Here is a 23,998-nt window from a genome sequence, read left to right as displayed (position 1 = left end):
TGGGATAACGGAGAAGTTGTATATTGATGTTGTGTGTTCACTTCAGAGAAAATTCCTTTCCAACAGTCGCACAAGCCGCTGTTTACTGGCTAAAAGGAGTACACCCTACCTTTGGTCTCTGTCAAGTTTTAGTGACCAGCAACAGTACCTCCAGATCTTTCAAGGAGTTTAGTTTCAGTTTGGGAATCAGACTTTCGACCACCACACTCAACTACACTAACCCATTGCTCGTTCAGGGGTTAACAATGGTATGTTTGATGCATGTGGTCAGTACGGCAGAGCAAGAGAAGCAAAAGGATACGCCACCGGGACTGACATTTGCATTTCGAACCAGTTCCCCAATGGATAACTTAAGTGCAAGAATAACTGTTGCCCAGTAAAATATCCCGTAAAGAAATCAGGTAAAAGTGGCGGAAAGCTCGACGAAAAAAATGGCACGTATTACGAGGGTCATCCCAAAAGTTAGGTCTCCAATTTTTTTATAAGTACATAGACCTGTTTATTTCTACAATGGCTTACAACAGTTTACAGCTTGAACATATAGCTATTTTTCGACATAACCACCATTTCTATCGATGCATTTTTGTAGACGCTGTGGCAGTTTTTGTATGCCCATGTCATACCAGCTCGCCGCCATGCTGTTCAGAAAGTTATGAACCTCTTCTTTCACCTCGTCGTCGGAGCTGAATCGCTTTCCGGCCAAATGTTCTTTTAACCTAGGGAGCAGGTGACAGTTACTGGGCGCCAAGTCAGGACTATAGGGTGGGTGGGTGATTATGTTCCACTGAAACTGTTGCAGGAGAGCAACTGTTTGCCGAGCACTGTGTGAGCGAGCGTTGTCATGGAGAATGTGTACGCCCTTGCTCAACATACTCTTCACCGGTTTTGAATTGCACGTTTGAGTTTTTTCAGAGTCTCACAGTATCTGTCGGCGTTAATTGTGGTCCTAGTGATTCATCTCCGACGACGAGGTGAAAGAGGAGGTTCATAAGTTTCTGAACAGCATGGTATGGTGAACTGGTATGACATGAGCATACAAAAACTGCCACAGCGTCTACAAAAATGCATCGACAGAAATGGTGAGTATGTCGAAAAATAGCTAAATGTTCAAGTTGTAAACTGATGTAAACCACTGTAGAAATAAACAGGTCTATGTCCTCATAAAAATAGGGGAGACCTTACTTTTGGGATTACTCTCGTAATTACTGGGGAATGCGTCCTAATGTACTTTGTGTTTGGGAGCAAGCCAGAGACGACGTTAATGGGAAAATCTACATGACTATTCGGCAATTCATGCTTAAGTCCCTGGCAGAGATTTCATAGAACCACCCTCAGACCATTTGTCTATTCATCCACTCTCAAACAGCGCGTGCGAAGAATGAAGAGTTACATCTTACCGTATGAGCTCTGATTTCTCTTATGATAATTTGTTCCTTTGTAGATAAGCGACAATAAAATATTTGTGCCATTCCTAGGAGGAAGCTAGTGATTGAAATTTCGCGGTAAGATACTGCCACAAAGAAAAGTGTCGTTGTTTTAATGACAGACATCCCAACTCGTTTGTCATATCCGTGATACTCTCTCTCCTATATTACAGTAATATAAAACGAGCCGCTATTCTTTGGACTTTTTCGATATCCTCCGTCAATCCTATCTGGTAAGGATCCGATACAGTACAGCAATACTCTAGCAGAGGACGGACAAGCGTGGTGTAGGCGGCCTCTTTAGTTAACATTGCATCTTCTAAGTTCTCTGCGAATAAAAAACGGTCTTTGGTTTGCCTTCGCACAACATGATTTATTGATCGTTGCTCTTTAACTTGTTCGTAATTGTAATCCCTAGGCATTTAACTGAGTCGGCAGACTTTAGATTTGTGTGAGTTGTAGTGTAACCGAAAATTTTCAGCTTTCTTTAGCTACTCATGCAGATGATCTCGAACTGTCAAAAAAGTTCAAATGTGTGTGAAATCTTATGGGACTTAACTGCTAAGGTCTTCAGTCCCTAAGTTTACACACTACTTAACCTAAATTATCCTAAGGACAAATACACACGAGGGAGAACTTGAACCTGCGCCGGGACCAGACGCACAGTCCCGGCCTGCAGCGCCTCAGACCGCTTGGCTAATCCCGCGCGGCTTGAACTGTCCATTGCGACTTTGGCCCCGAACAAATAAAGTGTCTACGTCCTTTTGAAACTGGTTTTGATCTTATGATGTCTTCACTAGACGGTAAATGACAGCATCATCTGCAAACCGTCGAAGAGGACTCAGATTGTCTTCTAAATCGTTTACACGGATTCGAAACAGCAGAGGACCTATGATACCCCTCTGCAATGCCTTAAGACACTCTACGAAACTGTATATTTTGGCACTGCGTTCATACTGATAATTACAAACCTGATGATGGCAAAGGAATGTAGGGCACATACTTCGCAGCTCAACAGTGTATGATCAGAGCGTGTATAATACCTAGGTTGCTGTGGTACATTTTGTAGTCCTTCCTATTGTTATATTACACTTATGCGCCTGCCGCCACGCAGGCCACGCAGCAGGGGAGAGTCAGAAATTTTAGCTGTGCGCTCCGCGATGTGGCACTTGCTGTGCTCGGGTGTCGATGCTAGCGCCACTCGGCAGACCTCAGGCAACGTGGCGGAGCGAGCAATAGTTCGTTGACGGCCAGCAAGCGAGCGAGAGAGACAAGGGAGTATGTGTGCAGACTCGCAACGGCCTACGCGCGGTGCGACCAGGCTGTAAGTGGACATCATCTGTTTGGGTAGCAGATGGTCCCTTTTCCCGGTATCCACAAGAAGACGGCGGCCCACTGCCAAAGGCAAGAAGTAGTGGAGAGTCTACTTACAGCAGTATTGTACGGAGCACCAAGCGTCGCGCTTTTGTGGCCCAAATCTGTTAGTGGGCAGCTGATAGGTATTGTCGGAGTAGTTTATCGAGTGTCAGATGCCGAATGTGGGGAAGTGTACTGGTCCCTTATCCGGCGTTTTCAAATAAAGCGATTCTGTTGTCAATTGTTTGATGGGAAATATTGTGATATTTTTGTTTCTTGATTCGTGCCCACTTGCAACATCTTGTCAGCTGAGTGAGATTACTGTTTAGGAATGTTTGGATCCATTTGAAATAAGGTTTTTTTTTAATTATTGACATTTTCTTGTGACCATTTTTAAGTAGAGAGTATTCCTGACCCGTGGTCTAGGGGTAGCACCTTTGACTAGTAACCAAAACATGCCTGGTCCCGCGTTCGAATTCACTAGTGTTTAAACTGAATAAAAATCGCCAGTAGTGGCAGCCGAAGACTTCCCACATAAGAAGTCACTCTCGATCTACCAACAGGCCTGTCAAAGAGGTTGGAGGAGCGAACAGACGTAAGGGAACTGTCTTGCCCTTGGGATGGTTCAAAAATGGTTCAAATGGCTCTACGCACTATGGGACTTAACATCTGAGGTCATCAGTCCCCTGGACTTGGAACTACTTAAATCTAACTAACCTAAGGACATCACACACATCCATGCCCGAGGCAGGATTCGAACCTGCGACCGTAGCAGCAGCGCGGTTGCGGACTGAAGGGCGTAGAACCGCTCGAACACAGCGGCCGGCCCCTGGGATGGGAGAATGTCACTAAAAGGCAGAAGAATCAGCAGCGATCAACGCCATGACGATGCAGAAGCAACGAAAACTGCATGAAAGACACAAAATGTATTACCGCAGGACATGTGGCCGGTAACTGAAAAAAAACCCTTTATCACCTTCAACATTTTGTTGACAGAAAACCAGCCACTTCATTATTCTTATAAAGGATTTACTAACAAATCTGTCAACACCTGCTGTACTTACATTTGGCGACAATTTTCTAACTTTACAGGTTCATTTTCAAACATGGGCTACTGAGGCTACTGAGAAACAGTACATATTTGTCAGTGAACCTTAATACAAAAGGTAATCTATATCGGAAATTGGTTCTTTGAATTCAAACATACATACACTGAAAGTATCTCATCTTAATAATGAACATCAAGGAAGCAGCACATACTTTGTAAGAAGTTTGCATAATGAATGTCACAATCCATACATGCCTCTTATTAAGTCAGAATCCAACTGGAAGACAACATAGCCACACCACCAGAGCACTTTCGATGGCGCCAATATCTCAGTTCACGTGCAAACGTAATTCCCCAGCAAATAGGCGTGTTTCGTTTAAATGCGGATGCGTCTAAGCAACTTTGTTAATGTTGATATCACTGTAGTAAATGGCAATAACAAATGCACATGCGTTACACAAATACAAATAGTAGCGGTGTGTGTGGTAGTTACACATTTGAACGTAAGAGAAGCGTTTCAAGTTCAGATGTGTGTCCATGGTCAATGGAGGCAAAGAATTAAGGTCAGGCGCATCGCAGTGCCTTTATTATCGAGTCACAATTAATATAAACCACAATGAAATACAAAAATAAAATCACATTTATTGCTCAATTTCAAATTTTGCGTCATACGTGCAAGTGATTATCTTCCAAAAGACTACATACATAAATAGTGTACGTACATAAACATAACACTTGGTTCAAGAATCATGAAAGGAGGCTGTATACATGGAAGAAGCCTGGAGATACTGACAGGTTTCAGATAGATTATATAATGGTAAGACAGAGATTTAGGAACCAGGTTTTAAATTGTAAGACATTTCCTGGGGCAGATGTAGATTCTGACCACAATCTATTGGTTATGAACTGCAGATTGAAACTGAAGAAACTGCAAAAAGGTGGGAATTTAAGGAGATGGGACCTGGATAAACTGAAAGAACCAGAGGTTGTAGAGAGTTTCAGGGAGAGCATTAGGGAACAATTGACAGGAATGGGGGAAAGAAATACAGTAGAAGAAGAATGGGTAGCTCTGAGGGATGAAGTAGTGAAGGCAGCAGAGGATCAAGTAGGTAAAAAGACGCGGGCTAGTAGAAATCCTTGGGTAACAGAAGAAATATTGAATTTAATTGATGAAAGGAGAAAATATAAAAATGCAGTAAATGAAGCAGGCAAAAAGGAATACAAACGTCTCAAAAATGAAATCGACAGGAAGTGCAAAATGGCTAAGCAGGGATGGCTAGAGGACAAATGTAAGGATGTAGAGGCTTGTCTCACTAGGGGTAAGATAGATACTGCCTACAGGAAAATTAAAGAGACCTTTGGAGAGAAGAGAACCACTTGTATGAATATCAAGAGCTCAGATGGCAACCCAGTTCTAAGCAAAGAAGGGAAAGCAGAAAGGTGGAAGGAGTATATAGAGGGTTTATACAAGGGCGACGTACTTGAGGACAATATTATGGAAATGGAAGAGGATGTAGATGAAGATGAAATGGGAGATAAGATACTGCGTGAAGAGTTTGACAGAGCACTGAAAGACCTGAGTCGAAACAAGGCCCCGGGAGTAGACAACATTCCATTAGAACTACTGATGGCCTCGGGAGAGCCAGTCATGACAAAACTCTACCATCTGGTGAGCACGATGTATGAGACAGGCGAAATACCCTCAGACTTTAAGAAGAATATAATAATTCCAATCCCAAAGAAAGCAGGTGTTGACAGATGTGAAAATTACCGAACTATCAGTTTAATAAGTCACAGCTGCAAAATACTAACGCGAATTCTTTACAGACGAATGGAAAAACTGGTAGAAGCCGACCTCGGGGAAGATCAGTTTGGATTCCGTAGAAATGTTGGAACACGTGAGGCAATACTGACCTTACGACTTATCTTGGAAGAAAGATTAAGAAAAGGCAAACCTACATTTCTAGCATTTGTAGACTTAGAGAAAGCTTTTGACAATGTTGACTGGAATACTCTCTTTCAAATTCTGAAGGTGGCAGGGGTAAAATACAGGGAGCGAAAGGCTATTTACAATTTGTACAGAAACCAGATGGCAGTTATAAGAGTCGAGGGACATGAAAGAGAAGCAGTGGTTGGGAAAGGAGTGAGACAGGGTTGTAGCCTCTCCCCGATGTTATTCAATCTGTATATTGAGCAAGCAGTAAAGGAAACAAAAGAAAAATTCGGAGTAGGTATTAAAATTCATGGAGAAGAAGTAAAAACTTTGAGGTTCGCCGATGACATTGTAATTCAGTCAGAGACAGCAAAGGACTTGGAAGAGCAGTTGAACGGAATGGACAGTGTCTTGAAAGGAGGATATAAGATGAACATCAACAAAAGCAAAACGAGGATAATGGAATGTAGTCAAATTAAGTCGGGTGATGCTGAGGGAATTAGATTAGGAAATGAGACACTTAAAGTAGTAAAGGAGTTTTGCTATTTAGGGAGTAAAATAACCGATGATGGTCGAAGTAGAGAGGATATAAAATGTAGACTGGCAATGGCAAGGAAAGCGTTTCTCAAGAAGAGAAATTTGTTAACATCGAATATAGATTTAGGTGTCAGGAAGTCGTTTCTGAAAGTATTTGTATGGAGTGTAGCCATGTATGGAAGTGAGACATGGACGATAACTAGTTTGGACAAGAAGAGAATAGAAGCTTTCGAAATGTGGTGCTACAGAAGAATGCTGAAGATAAGGTGGGTAGATCACGTAACTAATGAGGAGGTATTGAATAGGATTGGGGAGAAGAGAAGTTTGTGGCACAACTTGACTAGAAGAAGGGATCGGTTGGTAGGACATGTTCTGAGGCATGGAGGGATCACAAATTTAGCATTGGAGGGCAGCGTGGAGGGTAAAAATCGTAGAGGGAGACCAAGAGATCAATACACTAAGCAGATTCAGAAGGATGTAGGTTGCAGTAGGTACTGGGAGATGAAGAAGCTTGCACAGGATAGAGTAGCATGGAGAGCTGCATCAAACCAGTCTCAGGACTGAAGACCACAACAACAACAACACATAAAACATTTAAATAACAATAAATAGTGTTTGTTTAACTACTTTGTTGTCCAAAAAACAATTACATAGCTCTATTCAAACAGCGTCTCATGACACAGAATCATTATGGTGTCTCGTCATGCGCGGCCACGTTGAAATCGCCTTGTCCTGTACTCATAGCGTGTATCCGTTCTTGCGAGTGCTGTTGCTGTAAAGCACAGAGAACGAATACTGAAATACAGATATTGAGGAATTTCAAAAATTCTAAACAACTCTGCGTTACTAGTCATTCATGTCGCATGAACACCATTTTCCTTAAAGTGCCGCTATGAATTACGGCACCAGTCGGATACAGCGAAATGCCAAAGAAATTGCTATAGACATGCATATTCAAATATTTAGATATGTAAACAGGCAGACTACGGCGCTGCCATCGGCAACGCCTATATAAGACAACAAGTGTCTGGTGCAGTTGTTAGATCGGGTACTATTGCTGCAATAGAAGGTTATCAAGATTTAAGTGAGTTCGAACGTTGTGTGGATTTTTCAGTACGAACATTTCACAAGTGTACTGTGAATATCAGGAATCCGGTAAAACATCAAGTCTCTGACATCGCTGCGGCCGGAAAAGGATGCTGCAAGAACGGGACCAATCACGACTCAGGAGAATCGTTCAACGTGACAGAAGTGCAACCCTTCCTCAGATTGCTGAAAATTTCAGTGCTGGCTCATCAACAAGTGTCACCGTGCGAACAATTCAATGACACATCATCGATATGGGCATTCGGAGTCGGAGACCCACTCGTGTACCCTTGATAACTGCACGACACAAAGCTTTACGTCTCACCTGGCACGTCAACACCGACATCGGACTGTTGCTGATCGGAAACATGTCGCCTGGTCGGACGGGTCTATACGTTTAGATACGACTTTCACAGGTGACACGTACGTAAGTATCCTGTCTAATCAGCTGCGTCCATACGTCTCCATTGTGCATTCCGACGGACTTGAACACGTCCAGAATAGCTACAGAGTTGTTCCAGGAACACGCTTTTGATTTTAAACACTTGCGCTGGTCACCTAACTCCCCAGACATGAGCATTATTGAACTTATCTGGAATGCCTTGCAACGTGCTGTACAGTAGAGGTCTCCCCACCCTCGTACTATTACGGATTTGTGAACATCCCTGCAGGATTCATGGGTCAGTTCCCTCCAGCACTACTTCAGACGTTAGTCGGGTCCATGCCACATCGTGTTGGGGCACATGTGTGTCCTCACTGAGGCGCTACACGATATTATGCAGGAGTCCCATTTCCTTTGGCTCTTCAGTGTACAAACATCGTGACCTGACAGAATTTACTCATTATACGCGTCAGTCTATCTAATTACAGATCTAACTACAGATTATCTAATAACAGATTCTATCGAACTGATTTGAGAGCCACTACAAATCGGTCTCGTACGAAACGTGTAATAAAGTTTGCAGTATCTCCTATTTATTCGCTGTAAGGTCATAATACAGTATTTTGGGTGCCGAACGTAGTAATTAAAAATTGGAAGGCCATTATTTGTAGTCTGCGAAGACTACACATACATCTACTCAGCCATCGAACTTCGTTGAGTAGGGGTTGCCTTCATTCAGGCGCGTTTTGTTACAGCAGGCTGCGTACATTTAAGAGTGATCATACGTTCGGGGGCAAATTAGATAGATTTATGACCCCTCCCCTCATCCCGTTGTTCTGCTAAATAATTGCCGGCCGGTGTGGCCGTGCAGTTCTAGGCGCTTCAGTCTGGAACCGCATGATGTTGCGGTCGCAGGTTCGAATCCTGCCTCGGGCATGGATGTGTGTGATGTCCTTAGGTTAGTTAGGTTTAAGTAGTTCTAAGTTCTAAGGGACTGCTGGCCACAGATGTTATGTCCCATAGTGCTGAGAGCCATTTGAACCATTTGCTAAATAATTTTTTGACCCCCTGGGTTTGATTAATGAGGCCCTGGGGCTAATCTGAGAAACGCTCCAATCCTCCCCCTCCGCCTCCTCCTCCCCCACACCTCTGAACTCCCCTTGCGAATACAAGCACACATTTGATAGCAAATTAATTGTCTAATTTGTTAAATAAGTAAATTAATTAGCCCTCGCCATCATTTAAAGTCCCCCCAGCCCTCCCCTCCCACGTCCCCACCCCCTCCCCTCCCCCACCTGGAAACTAGCAGCAAAAACACTGTGCTAGAGATGAGGGATCTCATAACCAGGAAATTCAGTTATACAGCAAAGGATATACTGTTTATTTGTAAAATTCAGTTTTCAGTGGTTGGAGCACTCTTGCTGATCATTCTTTTCTGTATTGGAAGATCGCATTTCTTTTTTCTGATGGTGCAAGGAATACTGTCAACATAACTCACTGCATGTAATTACATTGTTAAAAATCTTGCTCACCGACCACAAGGATTTGCATGCCTAATGTCCGACCACTTCACCATGCTGCACCACACGCCAGTGTCAAAGAGCCACACTAGACCCGCTCGGGCCCTGCAACAGCTGTTGGCTGCTGCACTGCAGAATGACTTGTGGGGCATGCAGACCGCGCTAATCCCCGAACATAGCATTAGGTGGTGGCAACCTTTTGATATTGATACCTGAGAAATGCTCTCTCTCTCTCTCTCTCTCTCTCTCTCTCTCTCTCTCTGTCTCTCTCTCTCAGGTGGCTACTTTATGCCCAACGAATGCCTGTCATGTGCCACACTAACCATTCCTTTGTCCTGAACAAAGTAGTGGATACCCGTTAAATCCCCATCTGTGGATGTCTTGGAAATATTCTTTCACTCTGTCAGACTGATTGACCAATTAACTAATGAACGCAGTACTTTTTATGTGTGGGCAGTTTTTCCTCTCTTCCTATTGGTGGTTACAAGGAATGGTATGTGTGGTGGGATTCGACCTCGCTATTGCTTAGTTTTCCAAACCCATCTAGATTTTTTCCACTCTTGCTTTCTGTTGGTAGATAATGGCTCAGTTAGGTCATTTGGCAAGAGGTCCACCACATTGGAGGTAGCTGAAAATTTCAAATTTGAGCTCAGTTGCGCGCTAACTCCTCAAAAAAATAGGCAGAGGGATTGAATTGATATGTGTGCTATCAGTAATACTACTGGAAACAATCAATTGACCAATTGGGATTTGAAATCTCGATTGGAAGCAGTACTGTATAAAATGATAGTTGCAATTTCAAATGAAGGCATGAATTGAGTTTGTAACGATTGTATAATTCCTGACCACTACAGACCTGCTAAGTGTATTTTATAAAGCACTATAGAATTCCAAAGTTCGTTCTCTTAGCTACATCATAACGAAAAAGGAGGAATGGTTCTACCACATGATAGGATAGTAACAACAAGTACCAGTACATGACAGAGTGTACTGCACTGTTCTGAGAAGCAGTAAACTGCGGTCCTAGTAGCTGTCATGGCTGTATGCCTGAGATCATTGGAAACATTCACACATACAGCCCACTCATCCCTCCCCAACCCCCAGATGTTCACATGTAGCAAGCCTATACCCTCATACACCGCCATACAGGGCATCCAGTATGCATTGGGCTGTGTTCACAATTGCGTGTGTTGCATGTATTCTCTGTCGAAAATTGAGCGAGTCTGTATTGATACTGTCAAGTGTTGGTGCTGGATGTATTGATAACCTTCTAATTCTTACCACTGATCCCCAGATGCCCTCCATGGACAGGGTGGTGCACTTTGGCATACACATGCATCCATGACTGTGGCTGCACTCACAGCAGCAGTTTTCTCCAACCTCTGAACAATGGAGCTAGTGGTATACAAGGGGATGAGGATATTGCATGTGCACAACTGGGGGTGTGGGATGTAGTTTGAGTGGGCTGTACGTATGAGTGTTTTCAGCGATCATAGGCACATAGCTGTGACAGCTACTAGGATTTTCGTTTAGTGCTTCTCAATAAATTACAGTGTACTCTGTCATGTAGTGGTATTTGTTAATGTTACTATCCTTCTTCATCCTGTTAAAGCTGAGAGAGCAAATTTAGCAATTCTATGGTGATTTATAAAATATACTTAGCAGACCTGTGGTGGTTGGGAATTGCACAACTGTGACGGTAAAAATTCACGCCAAAATTTGAAAATCCAACTATCATTTTATACAGCACCGCATCTAGTTGAGATGTCAAATCCCTAATTGATCAGTTTATTGGTTCCAACAGTGGTACTGAGAGTACTCATATCAATCCAGCCCCTCCACAGACTGTTTAAGGACATAGCAGCCCACTGACCTGAAATTAGAAATTCTCAGCTACCTCGAACATGATGGACCTCCAGCCAAATGGCATAACTGTGCCATTATCCACCAAATCAATCTGACAGAGTGACAGAATATTTCATCCACAGCCGGGGATTTAATGAGTATCCACTACTTTGTACAGGACAAAGGGGTAGTTAGTGCGGCACATGACGGACACTTGCTGGACGTGAAGTAGCCACCTGAGAGAGAGAGAGAGAGAGAGAGAGAGGGGGGGGTAAGGAGTGCATGTGTTTCGACAAGAATTTCTGAGGTGTCAGCATCACAGGATTGCCACCATCTAATGCTTTATTTGGGGATTAGCGCGACTTCTGGTCTGCACGTCACACATCTCTGCTGTCAGGGATGCTGCTGACAGCAGTTGCAGGACCCAGAGGGCACAGAACGAAAAAAATTGTTCAAATGGCTCTGAGCACTATGGGACTTAACAGCTATGGTCATCAGTCCCCTAGAACTTAGAACTACTTAAACCTAACTAACCTAAGGACATCACACAACACCCAGTCATCACGAGGCAGAGAAAATCCCTGACCCCGCCGGGAGGGCACAGAACGGTTCTTTGACCACAGCAAGTGGTGCAGCATGGTGAAGTGGTCAGAGCATGGGCATGCAAATCCCTACTGTTGGTGCGAAAGATGTTTAACAGTGTCATTATCTGCAGTGAGCTATGTTGATGGTATTCCTTCCACAAATGGAAAAAAGAAAAGAGATCTGTTTGATTATTACTTTTCGATATACTTTACAAGGCCTGCATCATCCAATACAGAATAGAGTGATAAGCAAGAGAGATCCAAATCCTACATATTGAATTTTTAAACAGTATGTCCTTTACTCTGTAACTGAATTTTCTGTCATGAGATTCCTTCTCTCCAGTACAGACTGAGTCCTCTTGCTGCCAATTTCCAGGTCGGTGTGGGGAAGGGGGTGGTGGGGTGGGAGGAGATGGTTGATGGTTTTCCAGGGAGGGGGAGGGATTAATTAATTCATCGATTTAAGTAATTAAACAATTAACTTGACATCAAGGATGTTCTTTTATCGGTGATTGGAGTTCCCAACAGGGTAGGGGAGAAAGAGAAGGAGGGGCAAGGTGAGAGGTTGGGGTTTTCTCAGAAGGTCAGATTACCCTGGGGCGTCATAAATAAATCCCAGGGGGTCATAAACCACTTAGCGTAACAGTAGGTTAAGGAGAGTGTGAAGGGGTCATAAATCAACCAAATTTGTCACTGATTTTTGTTGGCCCTGAACGTATGCAGCCTACACTAACGAAATGCGCCAGAACGAAGGTTACCACGCTGCTTCGGTGTACACTGGCAATCATCCATAGTGACATGTTTCCCTGTGTTTAGCTGCACTCATGTTTCACAAACACATGCAGAAGAAAACGTTGTTGCTCGGCACTAGTGTCAAAGGCGGTGAAATGCAGTTGCAGACAAAAGAAGTGGAGACAGTGTTGTGAGATTTACTGCCAACAAATACTGTGTGAAACCCTCATTGTCAACAAACTGATACTTTACGAAAACAGCTCTTTTAAATAAATTTCGGACAAAAAATTTCAATAATCGACTAATAAAGCCATGGTGATCGATAGGTTCAATGGCTGTGCCTTAGACCATAGATTGTTGTGTTGGCAGAAGAGCCAACACCGTGTTACGAGAGGAGGCCGAAATGCACGCGTCTTAGCTCACGCAGGCTGGCGTGAGGAGGGAAGAACTATACTGACGTGAGGTCTGGAGCATGACAAGGAATTAGAATTCAGAAACCGGACGTAATTAGTTTGATACTTAACATTGATCCATTAATGATGAACTATCGCTCTTGACGGTACATGATTCACAATATTATCTGTTCAGAATATGGCGCCTTGCTAGTTCGTAGCAAATGACGTAGCTGAAGGCTATGCCAAACTGTGGTCTCTGCAAATGAGAGCGTATGTAGACAGTGAACCATCGATAGCAAAAACGGCTGTACAACTGCGGCGAGTGCTAGGGAGTCTCTCTAGACTACACCTGCCGTGTGGTTCGCTCGGTCTGCAATCACTGATAGTGGCGACACGCGGGTCCGACGTATACTAACAGACCGCGGCCGATTTAAAGGCTACCACCTAGCAAGTGTGGTGTCTGGTGGTGATACCAAATAGATGATACAGAGAAACGTCATTACGTTGAAACTAACATGTCGATCAACCGACTAGTGGCGGAATCCATTTGCAGGCGACTTCTGGAATACTCTTCCCACTAATTTCAATATCGTTATTTTTCAAAGGAATTAAGATGGCCACCAAACATCAGTATAACAGCTGAACGATATATGCAAGAAGTACATCATTAATGTTTATACACGCATAAAAAACCTGTACAGAAAATTGTAATAGCGATCAACATAAACATCATTTCCCATTTCTGCCGACCGGTGTGGCAGTCTGGAACCGCGCGACCGCTACGGTCGCAGGTTCAAATCCTGCCTCGGGCATGGATGTGTGTGAGTCCTTAGGTTAGTTAGGTTTAAGTAGTTCTAAGTTCTAGGGGACTGATGACCTTAGATGTTAAGTCCCATAGTGCTCAGGGCCATTAGAACCAATTCCCATTTCTGCCCTTTTTATTGCTCATGAAAACCACAGCCGGCCGTTGTGGCCGAGCGGTTCTAGGCGCTACAGTCTGGAACCGCGCGACCGCTACGGTCGCAGGTTCAAATCCTGCCTCGGGCATGGATGTGTGTGAGTCCTTAGGTTAGTTAGGTTTAAGTAGTTCTAAGTTCTAGGGGACTGATGACCTTAGATGTTAAGTCCCATAGTGCTCAGGGCCATTAGAACCATTTCCCATTTCTGCCCTTTTTATTGCTCATGAAAACCACAGCCGGCCGTTGTGGCCGAGCGGTTCTAGGCGCTACAGTCTGGAACCGCGCGACCGCTACGGTCGCAGGTTCGAAGCCTGCCTCGGGCATGGATGTGTGTGATGTCCTTAGGTTAGTTAGGTTTAAGTAGTTCTAAGTTCTGAGGGACTGATGACCTCAGATGTTAAGTCCCATAGTTCTCAGAGCCATTTGAACCATTTTTTTGAAAACCACACACTGCAAGTTGTACCACCATACAACGAAACCTTCAGAAGTGGTGGTCCAGATTGCTGTACACACCACAACCTCTAATACCCAGTAGCACATCCTCTTTCAGTCTTGCAGTGATGCATGCCTGCATTCGTTGTGGCATACTATCCACAAGTTCAGCAAGGCACTGTAGTTCCAGATTGTCCCACTCCTCAACGGCGATTCGGCATAGATCCCTGAGAGTGGTTGGTGGGTCACGTTGTCCGTAAACAGCCCTTTTCAGTCTATTCGAGGCATGTTCGGAAAGGTTCATGTCTGGAGAACAAGCTTGCCGCTCTAGTCGAGAAATGTCGTTATCCTGAAGGAAGTAACTCAAAAGATGTGTATGATGAGGGCGCGAATTGTCGTCTATGAAGACGAATGCCTCGCGAATATGCTGCTAATATGGTTGCACTATTGGTCGGAGGATGGCATTCACGTATCATGCAGCCGTTACGGAGCCTTCCGTGACCACCAGCAGCCTACGTCGTCCCCACGTCATGCCACCCCCCAAAACAGCAGGGAACCTCCACCTTGCTGCACTCGCTGGACAGTGTGTCTAAGGTATTCAGCCTGACCGGGTTGCCTCCAAACACGTCTCTAATGATGGTCTGGTTGAAGGCATATGCGGCCGGAGTGGCCGCGCGGTTGTAGGTGCTACAGTCTGGAGCCGAGCGACCGCTACGGTCGCAGGTTCGAATCATGCCTCGGGCATGGATGTGTGTGATGTCCTTAGGTTAGTTAGGTTTAATGAGTTCTAAGTTCTAGGCGACTGATGACCTCAGAAGTTAAGTCGCATAGTGTTCAGAGCCATTTTGAAGGCATATGCGACACTCATCGGTGAAGACAACGTGATGTCAATCCTGAGCGGCCCATTCGGCATTTTGTTGGGCCCATCTGTACCGCGGTGCATGGTGTCGTGGTTGCAAAGCTGGACCTCGCCATGGACGTCGGGAGTGACGTTGCGCATCATGCAGCCTGTTGCGCACAGTTTGAGTCGTGACACGACGTCCTGTGGCTGCGTAGAAAGGATTATTCAACATGGTGGCGTTGCTGTCAGGGTTCCTCTGAGATACAATCATTAGGTAGCGGTCATCCATTGCAGTAGTAGCCCTTGGGCGGCCTGAGGCATGGCACCAAGAGTTCCTGTCTCTCTGTATCTCCTCCATGACCGAACAAAATCGCTTTGCTTCACACCGAGACGCCTGGACGCTTCCCTTATTGAGAGCCCTTCCTGGCACAAAGTGTCAATGCGGACGCGATCGGACCGCGGTATTGACCGTCTAGGCGTGGTTGAACTATAGTCAACACGAGCTGTGTACCTCCTTCCTGTTGGAATGACTGGTACTGATCGGCTGTCGGACCCCCTCCATCTAATATGCGCTGCTCCTGCATAGTTGTTTATATCTTTGGGCGGGTTTAGTGACATCTCTGAACTGTCAAAGGGACTGTGTCTGTGTACCACATCCACAGTCAACCTGTGTCTTCAGGAGTTTCGGGAACTTGGGTGATGCAAAACTTCTTCTGATGTGTGTAGTGATAAAACAAAAATATTGATCCTGGTATTAAGGTCAAAGTGTCTGTGCTACTGAAACGCCCCCTTTGAAAAATTATACAAGACTGTGCTTAAACTGACACACAATATTTTTTTAGCGCAACGCAATCTGACTTTCAGAAATCCCTACAAAGGAATGGCCCTGACTAACATTAACCTGTACCTTTCACAAATCACTTACCTCACAAAAATCTTCGTTACTCAAGCTACAGCAATACAGCGAGCGCCACTACTGCCAGCTAAATAAAAGATTCAAACTACAGAAGGCACTAACTACTGATAGGCATAGTTAGCAATTGAAAGATGTTAATAGAGAACAAACAATGTATTTACCTTAACAGTCATAATATATATATATATAGTAGTTCATGACATCCAGGGTTACAAATTTCAAAACTCTGCCATCTCTCTCCCCACATCCACCACTGCTGGTGGCTCACCTCCAACTGTGCAACGCTACGCGCTCTTCACGTCCAGCTGCCCAACACTACAATGGCAGACAACAATGCAAACTAGCCACAGACTGCACACAGCACAGCCAGTGATTTTCATACAGAGAGCGCTACGTGGCGGCGGCGTTACCAATATAAGAACCTAAATAGCCTACATATAAGAACCTAAACAGCCTACTTACACTACCAGTAACAGAACATTGCACTATGTAGTACAAAAAGAGACTTTCATTTAAACTTCTATAAACTGGAGGGGTTTCCGGTGTTACCCTATGGAAGCGAAATCTCAGTTACCATAAAAATAAAAGAAAATGAAATTCAAACGGCAGAAATGGGGTTCCTAAAGAGGACGAAGGGTTGGACAACAAGAGACATGATTAGATACGAAGATATTAGAACAGAATTAAATATTTTGAGCATGAATGAAAAAATTCACATGTATTGTGAAAACTGGAGACATCACTTCATAAGAATGTCAGATCACAAAATTTCCTAGATGGTGCTGAACTATAAGCCGAATAGGAAAAGAAATACTGGAAGACCTCGGAAAAGACGGCAATAATTTTATTTGAGTTCGAAATTGGCAACAACCTAATCGTTTACGGGAAGAACATGTTGATGAGGTAATGTTTCTTTGTACAGGTAAAGTTGTTTCTTAAACATGACAAAATGACTAGCACTTTTTACGCGACTTAGTGAATTTAGAGGATAAAGTTGGGGGTGATATGGTTAAAAAGTAAGTGCGAACGGTCTGCTTTCGGAAATTGACTAAATAGTATGAACTGAATGATAAGGATCATTATATATCAGTCTCATAAAAATGTGTTGGTCCTCTGGTGTAAACTCGATAAACGACAAGTAGATTTTTCATATCAAACTCATTACTTGAGTTTTCTCTATAATCGACTTTTTCTTAAATGTTATGCTTTTTTGTATGTACAGTGTTTCGTTATCTGCATTTGATTAGTCAAAAGAAATCGGAAGTCATGGATAGAAACAGATATCATTTCTTATAAAAGCGTAATAGAGACCTCCCGGGTGTGTTTTAAAGCGCCGCTTCTGAGACGGGTAGGGGCCCAGATACCGCGCGTCTGGTAGATTAGCGACGATGACTCGCGTGCTGGCCAGTCTGGGTGTGGTTTTTCGGCAGTTTCCCACATTCTGCCAGGTGAATACCGTGGTGGCACCCGGGCCCGCTTCAGTTACAAGATTCGCAACCATTTAGAAAACTTACGCTCACTTTCACGTGAATAACACTACACGCCGACAGCTTGGGTGCATATATTCTGTCCCAGTTTGTGACGGGGTGGCGACAGGAAGCGCATGCCAAATCCGTTCATAAACTTACCGACTCTGTGCCGATGCTGGACAAAGGCACAAGAAAAAGGAGTTAAAATCATAATAGAACATTTCGCACTTATTGTTAAGGCATCGTCGAAAACTAAATGCTTCCTGCAAAACTGATACTTTGTTACCTTTTCACCTGGCCAAATATAAAACCAACAGCATCGTATTAACAAGGGTTTTTTGACAAAGATTGGTTGTTCGTACAACTGCATGTGCAATACTAATACAACGAATCGTTCTTTTGCTAAAATCAATGCTTGGTTTCACCAGTAACTGAGAAAAAGTGTAAGTTTTGGCTCCACTTCGCATAAAGCGTAACGACAGAGACTCGGTTTCTTGGCCTCCATTACGTAATTCAGATGTTCGTTTAACGGCAGAGACAGGGGCGTGCACTTTCTAAGCGTCATACGTTCTGAACATTTTTACGACCAAGTTCCACTATAAAAATAAAATTAGAGAGAGAGAGAGAGAGAGAAAGAAAGAGAGAGAGAGAGTGAGAGAGACGCCATTTATTCAGTTAAATGTAGATTCACGCTGCGTGTGATGCCAGAGAGATTGAGAGGCAGCTAAGAACGTGGAAGCAGTTTAGCGAGACAGCTGTTTCCGTAGAAGGGCAGAGGAGGAACGAGTTATAGCAGAACTGTGAACAAACACTCGGCGCGTGAAAACTTGCTCCGAGTCTAACCGCAAAGTTTCAGCAGGCTGGGAGGCGCCGAGCCCAGTTAGGACCCATGGCTGTCTCGCAACTCGTCAACCGTTCACACAAATTCCCCGAGAGATAAGCGGAATGCAAACTTCGTGCTCTGTGCAGACTCACACTTGAAAACGAAAGATTGCTCTACGAGAAACTTAAACCGTCTCTACTGTCAGGTAATTAGTGGATACAGTTTTACGTTTTATCAGTCGCGTGTGCTTATCTATCATTCTCACGGACGAAATACTGCTGTAGTGTAAAGACCACAGTGTCTGAATGTTTTGTGGCTCGCCACATATTAACAAGGGGAAGTCCGTTTCGCTCCCCCCCCCCCCCCCCTCAGATTTAGTAGTAAAATGACCCACGGGATAGTCCGTCAAAAATTGAACACAGGTCAAGCATGAAAACAGGAAGAAGTTTACTGTACTGTTAAAAAAGAAGCAATACAGAAACAATGAAAGGTCCAAGATGAAGATGTACATTATCGAGCGCCTCAGAAGAATTACGGGCTTCGTAGTCGTGTGGTCACCGTCCTGAAGTGCAAAGTGGGAAAACCTTGTTCACATCTACCAAGGCGCACTTTGTTCTTTTTTTCTTTTGTTTTAGATTATAAACTGTCCGTCAGGCCATTGACGTGACTATTCTTCGCAGCAGACAATTACACATTAGTTACGGCGTATGAGTCACGTGGTAAGAATATATTACCGTAGCAAGTAAATGTGATAAATAGATAAGTAGTAAGACCAGGCGAGATGCTACATATGTATGTCACAGAAATGAAAAAAAAAAAAAAACTAAACGGAACTGAGTTATGTTACAAGAAAGAAATTCAAGAGTCAAAACTTTGAAAACGTAACATAAGAGTCACAACACATAGTACTTACGTACAACATAAAGAAGGTACGTAGGCCTGCAGGTCCCTTCCTTACATCTCGCGTTGAAAACGAACCTTACACGATGACATAGACATAAATTTGAACAGACACGTCAATGACCGGACGACAGTTCACAGTTTTGTGGAGAAAAAAAAAAAAAAAGCAACTTTGCGCACGAGGGAGAATTGAACACCGATCTCCCTCTTAGCAGCCCAACACCATGACCACATAATCATGACGCCGTGAAACTTAAAAAGCTCGATGTTAAGTATCTTTAACTTCGTTCGTTCACTGTTTATATTTTGCTTCTTTTTTCACAGTTCACTACACCTTCTTCCTGTTTTCATGCTTGATATGTGTTCAGTTTTTGACAGGCTACCTATCCACTGTACCATCTTACCACTAATCTGAGGGGGTGTGACGGGGAGTTTCCACATCTAGGTAGCCTAATAATTGTCACCATCGATTTTTAACGTATCTTCAAAGGTTTTGCAAATGTTTTCATTTTGTTATATGGCATTTTACGATATCATCACCGTGTTTCTGTATTACACCTGTGGGGGGGGGGGGGAGGGACCCTATTAATCTATAAGAATGGCTCGGGATGGAGATGAGATACAGTAAATTGTTAGGTGGCAAAGGAGGTCACACGTTGTTAGTAATGACCGTCATCTTGAACATGATTTTCAAGGTGCTTTGGAGGTTAAAGAGATTTTTTTCTAAATAGGAACCTTAATATTTGATTCAAGATTTGAAAAGAGCTCTAAATTTTACACATAAAATGATACGTTATTCAAGTTCATGGCTCATTCTGTAAAGGTCAAATAAGCAATTATATCTTTAGTTCTAATAGCGATTAACTTAGAATAGAGGACGGATATACCAAAATACAATGTTAATTATAAATTGGAAGGGCCATCCCGAGGAATGAGAGGCGAGGGGCTCATTCAGCGACTTCTAAATCAATCATCTACGTTTTCTCTATGTTTGTTCTGTACTGTAACTGCCACAGTAAAGTTTATACACTGTGATTTATTTATTTTTGCCTATAAACACCTTGGTGAAAACATGAAGTGCAAATCTCTGTTTGTTCTTTCCGAATATGACGACACAAATAATAGTTTCCACGAAACGAAACTCAATCTTCGAATGACCTTCGATAATTAACTTTAAAATCACGATTATTGATAATGATATGTGACTTCGTATGCCCCTTCCAGTCTACACCTAACAATGCATTTTGCTGTATCCTTCCTCACTCCGAGTTAATGCCTGCAAGAACTAAAAACATATCTGCTATCTGACCGTGCCATGATCTCGAATAAAATGGCTTCAACCTCCAAATCACCTTGAAAACCACGGTCAAGTTCATGGCCGTAGTGGCAGTGCGTGATCTTCTTTGACACCTACAACTTTTATCTAAAACATCTTTTGTATCTCCATCCAGATTTACTCCTCATTATGGATTAAAATGGTCCACCCTGTATACAGGGTGTCCTGAAAGTCTCTTGTCGAGGTACATCATCGTGGACTGCTGTAAAAACTTTAGAACTCTCAATTTTTTTCTGATACGGCAGAACTTAAATGTGCGTCCCATTCGTCACTTGCAGAATAAGGCGATGCCCATGCACGGATCAGCATTGCAGCATCAACAATTCTGACTGCTTCACTGATTTGTGCACGAAGGGTAGCAATATTCTTAACTTGTTCTGTGTACACGTGACCCTTGACGTGACCCCACAAAAGGCTGTCTAATGTCGTGACTGTGCGGGTGCCATGTCATGCAACTGGAAATTCAAGGCCCAAACACCTCACAGGATAAGGTGCATGCAGCACATCCCACACGTTCAATTTCACTGTGGGGGTGCACTGTTATGCTGTAAGATTATGGATGGCTGCACCTCTTTCACCTGTGGTAGCAGAAACTATTCTAACACGCCCAGGTAAAATGTTCCATCATGGTTTTCTCAGTGAAGAAAAATGAGCCTATCACCCTATAGGGCCATCCCAATGGTTGAGTTTCCAGCCATCAAGGATGTTGTTGTTTGTTTTAAAAGAGGGGGGGAAGGCACCGGACTACGAGGTCATCGGTCCTTCGTTACTGATAAAACAATGCCACAAGTGTGAGAATAAAACGGGCGAGACATACAACACAAAACGGAAAGAAAGGAAAAACCACAGAAACGAAGGAAAGGCAACGAACCCTAAAAGTAACAAAAGAGGACAAGAAAACAACAGAGACGATAGAAATAGGAGAGAGTAAAACAAGAAAGCAGATTACAGTGGCTGGCCGACAACGAGAATGAAAAGGAGAGACGTAGAGCGATATGCACCCCAATTGATGTTGCTCTGGCAACGGAGGGTATTGAGTTGCTGCCAGCATTTTTGCTTAAGCTGACGAAGATGAGGAATCCAAGTCAATCGAGGGTCGAAAATCAGTCCTAAGAATCTATATGTCCCCACTACAGTGAGTGGAACGCCATGAAGGTAAAGTTCTCGGTCCAGATGAACGGTACGACACCGACAGAAGTGCATGAATACGAATTTGCGGCTGAAAACATCAAGAATGTGTTCACTTGTGATGTGTGGGTTTCGGATCCCCAAATCCTAACGCTGCTGTGATTCACAGATCTGCAAATGTGGAACGTTGCTTCAGAAAACAGGTACTTTTTTAGGTAGTCGTTGTCAGCACGTGGAGAGGCCAAATTGGAAACGGCGAGTATGTACTCGGCAGGGCAATCGTTTACCTGCTGTGTTTGAGGCATTTGCACTTTGTACACAAAGTGGTGTAACTGCTCACGGAACACTTTATGGACACCTGACCTTGCTTCCTCCACGCGATGCACGATGAACTCATTTCTGAGGGCTGTCTTGAAATGCGGCTTGCACTCTATCAACAGGTAACAGACACACAGGCGGAAATCCACTTCTTGGGAGGTTTTTGCCACTACCTGTGTCTTCAAAACTTTTGAATCGCTTCAGTATTCTTGTTTTTGTTCAGTGGTTTCGTCCCATACCGGTGTCCAGAAATCCGAGTACCCTTGTCACAGATTTTGATTCTGCATACCATGCGACACATTTGAGCCTTCTCCTGGTCTGCAGCCATTTTGATGCACTGCAAGTCAATTCTGCAACCAAGAGCAAAGGAAAAAAAAATTTGAGAGAGCTTTTTATTCATTGTTACATTATATCTTCACTGTTGAGCATCATCGTGTTGCTAAATGTTTCATTTCCTCAATACGTTTTTCTTGCATTTAAAATTTCTTACTCTCCTGTTAATCAAGGCGTAACTAAACATGTAAAGGCCGATATTATCCGTGTATCAAATAGTTTCATCACTTAACAACTAGAAAGAGTAGGAGAAAAATAATGACTAAGATGTCTATACTGTTTCGTTTTAATCAAAGTGCAGCTACTCACAGACGTCCGGTGTAAATTCGGCGCTGTGTATGTAAAAGAGACGTATAGAAATTTTTCCAAATGTAATACATTAGGATGGGACGTTAACAGAAAATATGTACCAAGTTTCGCTGCAATACGATAATTACAGCTCGCATTGGCGACGCCGTGAATAGATGTACTTAAAATGTAACCTTATAACTAGAGAGAGAGAGAGAGAGAGAGAGAGAGAGAGAGAGAGAGGGAGACAGTGCGAGATCTTCACAATATAAAAACACTGTGACCCATGTTTGAAGAGATGCAGTTCCGTTTCGATAGGTGCATCAAGTTAAAACATTAAGTACGATTCATGGTGCGAGTGAAACGAAATGGAAGTACACAAAGCATGTAATTTTATTGAAACGGTAACCCTTACGTTGCGTTTTATGGCAGTTCTAGTTCATCACGAGTGTTAATTCGAGCTACGAAGAACGAGAGCGCACTGTGAAAACGGTGAAATGTAAGAGCAAAAATTGGCGAGAAAAACTATTGCTGTAAGAGCACGAATCTTCATTTAGGTGGCCACTGTTCTGCCTATGGGTGAAGTCCCTGCTTACAAGTCACAGATAAATAATCAAAGACAAGAATTGCATATTAAAAAGGGCTTTCCCCTTCGCTACATTAAGTATCCAAATCTTTCGGTACTAAACATTAAATTTTCGTGTGATCCTGTATCTTGCCTAGCTTCTTGTGTTTATTGAAAGTAATTTTAAATGTCTTTCAGTACCGATAGCTGGCCATCAGAATTTGCCATAAACTCAATTTCTACTCAGATGGACGTATCCTGATTTTTCGTGGAGTATCCGTATGTGAATGTCTACCAGTTTCTTTATTGAGTTTTGGTGTTGTGTCCTTCTGTAGTAGTGGTTTTGTTATTGGCGTGTGTGTTTCTGATGGACTTTGAGAGTAGCTGGATTTGTGTGGCCTTTTCTTATATTTTTATTTCTTTCTGGGTTCTCTTATTCAATGTTGTAACTAGAAATATTTGCACCGTTATTTTTTTATTCTTGAAGTGTTATGTATACCTTCTTTTTGTCTCGAAAAGTATGCATTCTTGGACCTATGTTTACTGGACTTAATTCTCTTGTTTAGTTGAGTACTATAACCTCTCAAAATATTCAACACTTTTTTGAACGCCCTGTTATACAGCACTTCGTCTTCAGGCCATAAATGGCCCATCGCGACCATCCGACCGCCCTGTCATCCTTAGTTGGGGATGCAGATAGAAGGGGCATGTGGTCAGCACACCGGTCTCCCAGTCGTTATGATGGTTTTCTTTGAGCGGAGCCGCTACTATTCGGTCGAGTAGCTCCTCAATTGGCGTCACGAGGCTGAGTGCACCCCGAAACATGGCAACAGCGCATGACGGCCTGG

This window comes from Schistocerca cancellata, chromosome 2 (genome assembly GCF_023864275.1).
Source record: "Schistocerca cancellata isolate TAMUIC-IGC-003103 chromosome 2, iqSchCanc2.1, whole genome shotgun sequence".
In the NCBI taxonomy this organism is placed as follows: Eukaryota; Metazoa; Arthropoda; class Insecta; order Orthoptera; family Acrididae; genus Schistocerca; species Schistocerca cancellata.
This window is presented reverse-complemented; position numbering follows the sequence as displayed.